The following is an 11781-nucleotide window of genomic DNA, read 5'->3' on the forward strand; positions in this document are numbered from 1 at the left end:
TTGTATTTTATTGCGTCGCGCCGGGCTGCTCGCGTCCGGTGTAGACACGATGTAAGTTAATGTAGCTTTCTGATGCTGCGTTTGAATTTTCATGCCACATTATTTTAAATTAGTGCGGGCCAAACTTTTTTCTCTCACGGGCCGGATGTGGCCCGCGGGCCGCCTATTGAGGAACCCTGATGTAGGGCAAAGAAATGTTTAATGATTCACTGCATTTTAAATAACGACAATATTAATTATATAAATTTTTATCTTGTGGGACAGTGAAAATGCCAAGTCACGTCAACAACCCATATATATGGAACGATAACGATAATTATCGCGATATAATTTTCCTCGATAAAATGATAACAAGAGTTCGATAAATGTTGATATGATAAAATATTTATGTGCCAAAAGCGGAACGAAACAGCACTATTCATTTGAACCGAGCCACACAGAGCATTTATCCGCTCTGCTCAAAGTTCAAACGGCAGTGCAGCGCAAGCTTACTGGAGCATCTATGCGTTTACTCGCTGATAAGTCTCGCTCATGCGATCACTAAACAGTGCTTTGAGATCCAGTGTGAAGTGCTTGAATTCAGCGAAGAACACAAATGACTCAGTGATTTAAACTAATTTAAAGCTGGATGAAACGGCGCTGACAAACGGGAGAAACACAGTGTGCAACGATACAGTCAGAAGGCTTTTCAGTCTACAAATCGCCATCATTTACCATGGATTTACTGTAGTTAAACTAACTGCACCATGGTATGGTGGCAGAAAAGTGGGATATTCATATCGAATTTTATTATTAATGTAGACATGTATTAAATGAGTAATGGAATTTAATTACAGTATTTTTTGTGATTAAGCTATAGCGTTTGTGCATTTATACTAAATGTATTTAGACTACTGTTTTCATACTAATACCTAAAAACCATATAGTTAAATTTTTACCATGGTATTGTGGTGCTATATGTGTGGTTTTAATTGTGGTTGTCATGATGTAAATGTATGCTACTATGGAAGACCAATGGTTTATGTTAATAAAACTCAAATAGTCAGAATAATTAAATTTCACCACATAAAAATTAGGTTGTTACAATTTTTACAGATGTTACTGTTTTCGATAATGAATGTAAATTGATATCTGCATCCTAACTCAAGTTACTGTCAAATGTGCATTTCTGAGACAAAAAAGTAATATTATTAATATTACAGCCTGCACTATAAACTGTGCTGAATATACACGTCATCAAAGTCAGGCAACACAAACCTGTTTCATGATTTGAAACGATATCACTCATTAGAACATGCAGAAACTAAGAAATTAATTTTTCTATTAAGATATTTATTTTGTTAAGGAAAAATGACTGGAAAAGTGTAAAGAATTCAAAAACTTGAAGTGTTTGTCATGTTCTGACCTTAAAGAGTCGTTTAAAACCACAATTAATGGTCTTTTTTTTTTTACAACTTTCACTTAGGAGCAAAAATCTGCCTTTAAACTTGAAAGAACGAAAGATTTGAAATTGATCGTGATAATTATGGATATCGACATAGAATAGGAGTGCTGTATATGCATGTGTATATATACTGCATTTAACAGTTTAATTATTTTAAAGTTTAACAACTTTAACTACTTGGAAAAAGTTAATGCAAATGAAATGAATAAAAAATACATTCAAACAATGGCATGTAGCCTAAACAGCTTTGAAAAAGACAAGTAAAAAGAACAAAGACACATTATTATAACAAATCACATTATTATCAATAGAACAAAGACTGTTTGAAGTTTTTTGAGTATGTGACTGTATGGCTTTATTAAAGCTGTTGACGTTATCCAGCCAAGAGCAGGATGTGTTTTTCTCTTGAGAATATTAGCCTTCTTTGAATATTATGAATGACATAATAGACAGCATGTTAGCTCTTGCAGTCTTTCAGATCTAATTTGTGACCACATTTTTATCAATTCTGTTTAGATTCACTTAAGATATAACTGTGTTTACTTTGATATCATGTCAAGAATGTATTAAGAACGCAGCATTTGAAAAGACCCACTTGTCAGTCATTCAGTCTTTCTGTACTTTTGTAATCACTAATAGTGTGCATTTAATGTGTAGTTTTATATAGAAGTGTCTAGTGTTTGAGGTGTGTATAGCAGTATATACAGAGCATGTTGTTAGTGTCACCTTCATGGCCTTTTTATTCAGTGCTGAGACTCCCCTGGTTGTTCCTGGTTGATCAGTACAATACACAGGGCTGCCGAGAAAACCAATCATTTGACAGCATGGCGCCCGCTCCATTGCCTGTAGGTAATTGAGGATCCCTTTTTGACTTGTGTGTTTCTTCTAGTCCCCTGCCATAATAATTATGCATGCTCAGACTAGGTTATTGATTGTCTCTGTAATTTCGAAGGGAGTTGTTATCAGTCCCAGCTGGGTTTGGTGCCAACTTTGTGCATCTTGTCATGATGAGGTCATTCAAATGGAGATGGCCACAATTTGGAAGGTGATTTTCTTTTCGTCATTGACTTGTATCCCTTCTCTCTCCATGCTTGCTTTCCCGGTTTTTCTTCCATGGGTGTCCTCTAATGCCACCAAATAGGCTTGACATATAGAATTGGCACAGTTGTAGCGAAACGAATATTGGCGCACAAAGCATGAATTCGGTCTTCCCAAGGCACGGCGTGGCAATTGTCGAAACTGAGGCTGTTAATCTGATGGAATCAGATATTTGTTCTGGACTGATTGAGAGAGGGAGGATGGAGACGCATTAGAGCTTCACCCAGCACTCTGTGTATGCCAACTACGTGTGTGTCGTCTTTGCTCAACCGAGTGTGGCCACAAATCTCAGGGGCATAGCCACCCCCTGCTGTTCCAGACGCTTTGCAGATGAACGGCAAAATGAAGAAGTGTTAGACACAGGGTTGATGTGCTACTGCTCTGTGATTTCCATGTGCATTTGTCCATCGTTTACCACTTTATACAGGTATAGGTGCGATGTGTGCACTTAAAACTGAAGTGTGACATTTTTTAATATGTCAGTATAGTGGTTGCCTCTGAATATTATGTTGGGAATTGCATAAGCAAGACTTTGTCAGTGGGCTTGGTTCTGGAAATGTTTTTCCCTTTCGTTTTTCCCATAGGGATTTTAAAAAAAGTCTTTGTTTATAAGAGTTATAAACCATAAACCAAACCAATCAGCTACATGGTGAATCACAACATTAAAAACAATGATTTGAAGCAAAAAGTGTTTGAAAATCAGACAAAAAGCATATACCAGCGAATTAAGAACCTCATAGCTCACAATAGGTCTGTCATTAAAAATCAATTTGCCTATTGAGAAAATGAGTGGGATTTTTTACTTTCAGAACCCCACTGTTGCACTTTATGAAAGCATTCTATTTATTTGAGCATCCCAACCAGCTCAACACAGCATCATTGGTTCATCTAATGGCATGAAACGCTCTGTTTTTGATGGAAGATGGAGGTTTATTTGGGAAAATTTAATTTCATTGAATTTCCTGATTCCACAGCACAGCTCATGCCTATTAGTAAATAAAGAAACTTTGTCCAAGACAGACCTTTTTTAATGTCAAGTTTATTTATAGATGTGACTTTTAATAAAAGTACAATCATTGGCAGTTTTTGTATGGCAGAATTTAATAATTTGGGCTTCACAATTCATTTAGAACAGACTTTTAGTACTTCAACTTAAACCTCTTTAATTTAGTTAGTTTTTCCAACATTTGTAAATTTGTATCATTTCCATTTATATGTATGTAAGGCAGTGGTATCTAAACCTACTGCTTGAGGGACAATGTTCTCTAGAGTTCAGCTCCAATCCTAATTAAACACACCTAAACCAGCTAATCAAGGTCTTGAGGATTACTACAAACCTTCAGGCAGGTGTGTTGGAGCAGGTTGGAGCTAAACTCTGCAGGATGTTGGCCCACAGGAGCTGGATTGGGCACCACTGATGTAATGGATTAAGTTTTAGAAGCTCTTTGTTGATTTTGGGCCTCAGAAATGCCAGCAAAACCTCAAAAAACTGAGTTAAATACAACCATTTTGGTTTACACATTGTATATATCAGTGTCTATACAAACAAAAGGAAATATACAGTAAGTACTAGATCGATTTGGTTATTTAAAATGCCCATTAAATATCCAGTTGGTATGTTATTAAGCCTCTTGTGTTTAGCTACATGGTTTATGATTCTACATACATGTGTTAACTTACTAATTTTAAAGTGTTAGTGTCCAAAGCACTACTGTTCTCTTTTGGCTTCAGCTCAGCCCACCGCCTGTAGCATACCAAACAGAACGGCTAAGTTTGTTGTAAGGTTTTAATGCGATTATGTGGCTTTGAGTCTCTTCAGGTGTCACTTTTATCATCCTAGCAGCTTGTAGTCTTTCATTTATCTCTCTTTCTCTTTTCCTTCAGCCTCTTGAAGTAAACAGCCGAGTATTTTACTTTCTTAACCTTGGCTGTACTAAGAAGCTATGTCAACACCCACCACATAAACAAACAACAAACATCCTTTGTTATAAAAAATGCCATTATTGTAGAGTAGATTGACTTTCCCTCCCATCATCACGTAAGATCCATAGAAACAGTCATATTCTCTGTTTCTTGTCTGCCGTTGCAGACAACAGAGTAATTGGCCTAATCTTCGGAGGCGGTAGATTTGCCAAGAGTCACACGTAATCTTGTTATCCTACCAAACACACAACAAAGACACGAAAGCACTTCCCAGCATTCCTGCATGTAGTTGGAATCCCATCGTTCCAGAGACAATGATGGAGTCCTTTCCAAGAATTCAATGCAGTGCAATAGTTGTCTGCTATCACAGTTGTTTTCGGGATGTTTGTGAATGTGTTTGTGAAACACATTTTGTTTATATAGCAATATGTGCCTTGGTATTTTTAGGTTAAACACATTTTATATAATACAAGAAAGGAGTGAAGTGATATTTATATCCTGCATGATATAAAATAATTAGAATCATAGATATCTTAAAATTAAAATATTTAATTTCCTTTTTGCATGTATTCATATGGATTTTTTAAAGGGACAGTTCACCCAGTTCTCATTTACTTATTTTAATTTTCACAAAAATTAAAACACAAAAGAGGATTTTTTGAACAATGTTGGTAACCAAACACTTGCTGGTAGCCACTGACTTTTATAGTATGGAAAAAAAATACTATGGAAGTCAATGGCTACCAACAGCTGTTTGGTTACCAACATTCATACAGGTTTGAAACAACATGAGGGTGAGTAAATGATGACAACATTTTTCATGTCTGGGCAAACTATTCCTTTAATAAGGTAAGATAGAATAATAAGATTTTTTAACTGCAGTATTGTTAGTTATTTTTTGTGTATCAGAATGACTGTTCAGGCAGTAAGACACAGGAATGTGCAGGTCAACTGTCTGCTTCAGCAAATCCAATACTCAAGAAGCTTGTTCACTCTGGAGTGTCTATTTAAAAAGGAATTGGAGTGGTTCTTTGGAATGGAATAGTTTTTTTGGTGGAATAATTTGTGCTACCTAATTTATTGCTCTCTTCATAGTGAGGTGTGGGTACTTTTATGTTCCCTGGTCTGCTGCTGTGGACTTTGGAGTGGGGAGTTTCTTTGGTAAAAACATTGAACTGATTTCAAGAGTTTTTTTTTTGATAGGATGCTTTTGATTGTAGTTATTTTTTTATTATTAGACCTTTAACAGCAAAAAAAAAAAAAAAGAAGTCAGTACAGTAAAGTACAGTTATCCCATATTTTCTTTTATTATTTTCTTTTCTTTTATTTTCAGTCACTTGTTTTTATTTGCATGCTTTTTTTTACTTGTTTGTTTGTTTTTATGCTTTGACAGGACAGTAATAGGCCGATGCATTGTTCCTCTGCCTCCCCTGTCAAAACTGCCCCTGCGCCACTCCACTCATCTATTCCTGTTGTTGTGCTGTCAAAGTATGCTAACATACATCATCCCCATTTTTGTCCTCTCTCTAAGAGTCACATTCGGGTCGTTACGATGTGCCAGAGTTGTTTTAGCGTGCCAGTTATTAGATCAGTGCCATAACACACCCCGACACCTCACAAAATGCAATTTCACACTCATCGAGTGCTATCAGTGGTTAATGAGATGCCTCTCGTTGGTCCTTACCCCTTCAGTTTACCCCTCCTTCATCCCTCATTTCTTTTCATCTCCAATAGGCACCTGTCACTGTGGATCTGAGCATGGCTGAACGCATGTAATCATATACCAATTACGGCACTGGAAAGCGTTTACGGATGACCAGTGCTATTAATCTAACATGCATAGCATTTCTTCATTGCCTTGTTTTTCCAATCTGAAGGCCATCTCCACTTGCATGAGCAAATTAGCTTGTTTTTGCTTTCAGATGTGGCCTGCATCCGGATGAGAGTGAAGAATATGTGAAAAAGCTCATTGAAGACGTTACCTTGAAAAGGTTAGAATGATTTGCCCAAATTAAAGGACTGTCAATTGAATGTGTCAATTTAGTACAATTCATTATTTAAAAAAATGTTTTATCACATTTAAAACACATTTAGTCATGCCCCCTGACCATATTTTTGATTAAACACATTTTATTTAATACAAGAATCTATATCCTGCATGATATAAAATCATTAGTCTACACACTTAATCTCACTGATCTCACATGATATATATACCGTATTGGCCCGAATATAAGATGACCCTGATTATAAGACGACCCCCCTTTTTCCAGATGTACCTTTTGGAAAAAGTCTTTTTAAAAACCAAATCTTGTTTTTTCTCAGTAAAACACATTTTGTCTTCAATTTATGTAAGAATACTATACCAAATTCTTTCTTTTTCTTTTTTTTCTACTGTAAATTGCCATTTGAGCTTGATTATATGCTGTTTTTGCCTGTAGTGTTGTCAATTAAATGTGTCAGTTTAGTACAATTAATAATAATACATAAAAAAAGTTCAAAAAATGAACACATTTAATCAGGCCCCCTGACCTTTATTTATTATGTAATAAGGAATTTTCACTCCTAACTATATAAAAGGCAGAGCTCTTACTATGAAATACTGAAGAAACGGCGAGATGCAATGCAGTGGGATGCCTGTCTGATTGTGTAGTCTAACATTTAGTTGTTTTGCTTTGATGAAGATTGGTTTGCTTAACCATTTCCCCTAACTGACATGTGCAGCACTGACTCACACCACCGCTCTGTGCCACTCTGTCATCCTCGACTAGGGATATGCCGGTATCAAATTTTCATGTTGCGATTAATTGCTAATGCTTTTATCACGGTATGCTGTATTATCACGATGTTGAAATTTAGTTCAAAAAAAGTGTATCGCTCTACCGAATACCGGCACAAGTCTATCCTCGACCCATTATAAGTTTATAATATATGGGCTCTGACCTGACCCTCCCCCCAAATCTTACTGATTCATTTCAGAAAAGTAGCTGTCTGTGTGGGAAGATGATACTTCAAGTTATTTATCTCATCATTTATCTCATCACTTCCACATTTGCCATAATGAGAAATAATGTAATAGTGTTAATTAGAACCTATTGTGAATATTAATTTGTGACTTTATTGCTCTGTCGTCTTGCTGTGTTAATATTTCTCTGAGCAAGAGTGGCGGAGGTTTCTCATAACTTGAAAAGTGGAAGCATGGGAATTGCAGGTGCCATCTGGTCTCAAAACAGATAACAGTAAAAAAGTGACATGAGAGACATAATTCACCATGATATGTTGCATTCTTTAAGCAAAAGTGATACTAGGAGAGCAGATCAAATCCAAAATGCTGCAACTGATATGAATTTCACATGAATTTCTTGTTTGTTATGGTTCACAAGGACTTTACTGTAATTTATTACATTATTAGTATTTATTCATGTATTTAAAATGTTTATTTTAGTAAATAATTTGTCAGATAAAAAGTGCATCGCAAGGTGCGTTGGATAAAATTACAATATAAATGCAAAAAAAATAAAAAATAAAATACTCAAATTTGCATCACTAAATTTTATTTGCATTCACTTGAGGTTAAGGAATGTTGATTGACTAAAAAAAGTTTTAAATACAATTTTGTGATGATGCAAGTTTGAGTAGTTTGCAGGGTTTTTTTTATTTTTATTTGTAATGTTTCGAAATTCAAAATTTTATTTGCAATGTTTCAGTCAATTGTCCTTCCACAGGCTTGAGTCTGAGGTAGGTTGATTGACCGAAATGTTGCAAATAAGATTTTGTGATGATGAAGTTTGTGTAATGTGCAGGATTTATATATATATTTCCAAATAAATTCTGTGTCACAATCTTTAAATTATTATTATTCCATCATTTTTATCATTCCATCATTATTATTATTATTATTCCATCATTTATAATTACATATATGTTTTGCCGTTGAACAGTATTATCTACATTTTCCATAAAATTGATCTCATTTGGCTCTCAAGAGCCATATAAAGTGTTAAAGTACTAATACTCTTCTATCTGTTGAATTTAGGAAAACATTACCATGCTGAGTGTGCCAATCATAGCATGAAAAACTATAGATGATCCGTTTAAACTGCTGAAATGACCTGGAAGTACTTTAACATTGCAGTTGAGGGCTATTGAGCGTGGAGGGCTAATCTCCATGGCTCATGCACTCCCCTATGATCCACAGGAGGACAAAACCTCTGGCCGATGGTGTGTGTCAAATGCAGCGGAAGTCATCCTGAAAGGACGAATGGAGATTACAGAGGACAAACAGCTTATTTTCCAACACAATGCTGTAGATAATGTATTAAATTAATGACCCGGCATACGAAGAATAGAGATAAATGTAACATACAAGCGTGCTATGAATAACTATGAAACTGTCATGCGGAAGCACTTCCATTTAAACGTTTCTCCAAGAAAGACTTAATCAAAAATGTCAGCTCGGCAAGAAGCAGCTGACTTCCTCCCGCCCCATCTTTTGTAGTCCTTCCTTAGAGAGTCCATCCACTGAATCACAGCCCGCTCTAGAATCCTGTGACCTTGAGCAAATTGCCCAGCTTTCCTTTTGTCTCCCTCAGTTATTTGTCCTTTCTTTCCATTTTTGTTTTCTTATCGCATTTTATCATAGCTGTTAGCCATGAACTGGTGGATATTCTGCAATGAAATCTGTGCAACTCAGATGGCTTTTTATAATACGGTGATGGATCATGTTGAGGGCTTGATGAATCGTGCCATCGTTACAGTAATGAAATGTTTTCCTGCGACAGCCATGATTTTCACAGAGCAAATTGATACAATAGAAATGAGCAAAGTAACGCTGTAATTGACTTGGTTTGAAGCTCAGGAAGAATAATCTTTTTTTTTTCTTTTTTTCGTATCTATATCTATTGGCAGAGTTTGGGTGATTGCATTTTTATGAAACAGATTTCCGGCTCTGTAATCTGACTAGATATGCCACATTCAAAGCTGATGTAAAATAGCGGAGATGCACAGACTGCATATCAGTAAAATTCTGTATTATTATGCCCATTTGCTTGCCATAAACAGTTCAGCTAATGAACTCCCTTAGCAGAGGAATTTTTTTGGGATTAAAATTGCTAATACATGTAATGTGCTGCAAAAAAGTAGTCCAGGTTGTTCTTTACACCATTATGGGGAATTAATGGTAATATTAATTACTTTATTAATACATGTTCCTGGTCTTATCTGACTTCTTTATAGTGCTTTTGCACTAAAAGCTAGTACGCTATTGCTTTATTCTGGATCCCCTGTCAAAACAGTTTTTTACATTCTGATTTTATTATTATTTTTTATTAATTTATTTTTCTCTAATATTTAGTATTTTTATATCACCTTTATGCAGGTTATTTGGGTTTAGAAAAGCATGAGGATGTATGAGTAAATTACGTTTTCATTGTGAGTGAACTATTCCTTTAACTATGGTAAAATCACTGTAACAACCTCTCGTGACTTCATTCTACTCTAATTGCTTACGACTTCACATAGGGATACAAGGTCCATTGTTGAGCTATGTCTCTATGAAAAACCTTTACTAGGCTTTCTGTACCCCTTTGACACTTCCACCATCCTCATTTCTCCATCGTTCGTCTCTTTATTGCAGTTCACGTCTGTTTCACCTGTTCATCTGGCTAATTCTGGTCTTGCATTAAGTTTTCATTACAGTTCTGTGCACACGCACACCTTGTAAGGTACAAGTTAATTAAGTTTATGCGTTTGCTGGCACATAACCCAGGCTTAAGTTATGGTGCGATGCTTGATTTATGCTGTCGTCAAGGACGATCTATACTATAGCTGTGTGGAGGTGTAAAAGGATAAAGCAGAGATGAAAGCCTTAAAGAGGTGTGCTGCAGCCCATCGGTTTCCTCGACTGACGCCACATGTGTTATTTGTGGTGTGTTTTCAGCTACAATGAGTGAATTTCAGTGACAAATCTCATGGCTTTTCAGTTTCAGTGACTGAAGGAGAACCGCATTCATTTGCGTGACTGATTTACGCAAACTAGATTGTGCCATTTTTTTTTACTGACCTTGGATCAGTTTCATTCACTCAGATACAAAGCTACATCGTGTCTGCAAATGATGTGAGCAAAAGATGTTTTGACGTGACAAAATAGAAAACAAGTGTGTCAAAATGGCATTGCGTGCTTGTTAAACAGATGCAGACAGCAGCAAAAGTTTTGATTAAATATGGCTACTTTTGTTCATCCTGCTCTGTCAGTTTAATGAAGAAAATTGTGGCTTTACTTCTTTGTTAATGCATTAGCTGGTGAATTTTAAACCAAGGGCCATTTGGGAATTATTGCACATTACACACCCTGGTCTCCTTTTAAATGAAGGCATGCTGGGACATTATAAGAGGACTCAACCTAAATTTCTTTCCAGATGCACCCTTATATTACTTTAGAGTTTGCAGAGTTTTTTTTTTCTCCCAGCAGAGTCCACAGAGAGCAGGGGAAAGTTTGATTTCCTCCATAATTACAAAAGTGCCATGATACTCAGCCATTTCAGAGCAATCTTTATTACCTCAGAGCTTCATGTGGAGGCCGGCCAGGGAAAACATTCTACAAGAATCGCTGTATTAGCTGAAGACGACTAAAAAAAATACCCCAAACACTGGTACAAATACAGATCCCAGTTCAGCTGTTATAGGTTAACTGATTTGGAATACATGGTTATTTTATTAATAGACATTGCACGCACAAGGTGTAGTTAAACATTTTGTTTAAAGGGGTCATATGATGTTGCTAAAAAGAACATTATTTTGTGTATCTGGTGTAATGAAATGTGTTTATGCAGTTTAAGGTAAAAAAAACACATTATTTTCCACATACTGTACAGTACATTTGTTTTTCCTCTATGCCCCTCCTGTTTTGCTTTCACAATGAAACACACGGCAGGCTAGAGTGAGCGGAGGCCAGAGGCCTAGAGTGAGCGGCGGCCAGCGGCCTAGAGTGAGCAGAGGCCGGCTTGAGTGAGCGCCGGCGGGTTGGCTTGAGAACGGCGCGGCCGGCGGATTCGACGAAGGAGCGTCCGTTAACATACTGGTCCGGCCGGAGCGACGAGACAAAAACATTAAAACCCATTATAAACGAGGCATTTGTTGCATTTGTTGCATACATAATTACGGATTATAATGACTTATACTGTCTTTTTACGCATTGCGTTGTATCGCGCCGCGTAAACATAAAACCATGTCTGCATGTGTGATCGGAGAAATGACAAACAACAAGCACATTGCTCAGAACTCGCGTTTGAATCGTCAGTGGCAAATCCTTTAAATAT

At 36.5% G+C, this 11781-nt stretch overlaps 1 protein-coding gene and 1 long non-coding RNA gene across 2 annotated transcripts in view; both read left to right on the plus strand.

Moving 5' to 3' along the window:
• The window catches only part of LOC107708063 (membrane-associated guanylate kinase, WW and PDZ domain-containing protein 3-like), a 131352-nt gene that overhangs the window by 47771 nt on the left and 71800 nt on the right, over window positions 1-11781 (plus strand). The window lies entirely within an intron of this gene.
• LOC107708170 (uncharacterized) lies at window positions 3955-9500 on the plus strand. Its single transcript, XR_001636336.1, has 3 exons — window positions 3955-4104; window positions 6388-6456; window positions 8664-9500. It is a non-coding gene; the product is annotated as an uncharacterized LOC107708170 (long non-coding RNA).

The sequence above is a fragment of the Sinocyclocheilus rhinocerous genome, unplaced genomic scaffold (genome assembly GCF_001515625.1).
Source record: "Sinocyclocheilus rhinocerous isolate Xijiao unplaced genomic scaffold, SAMN03320098_v1.1 scaffold113, whole genome shotgun sequence".
Taxonomy (NCBI): Eukaryota; Metazoa; Chordata; class Actinopteri; order Cypriniformes; family Cyprinidae; genus Sinocyclocheilus; species Sinocyclocheilus rhinocerous.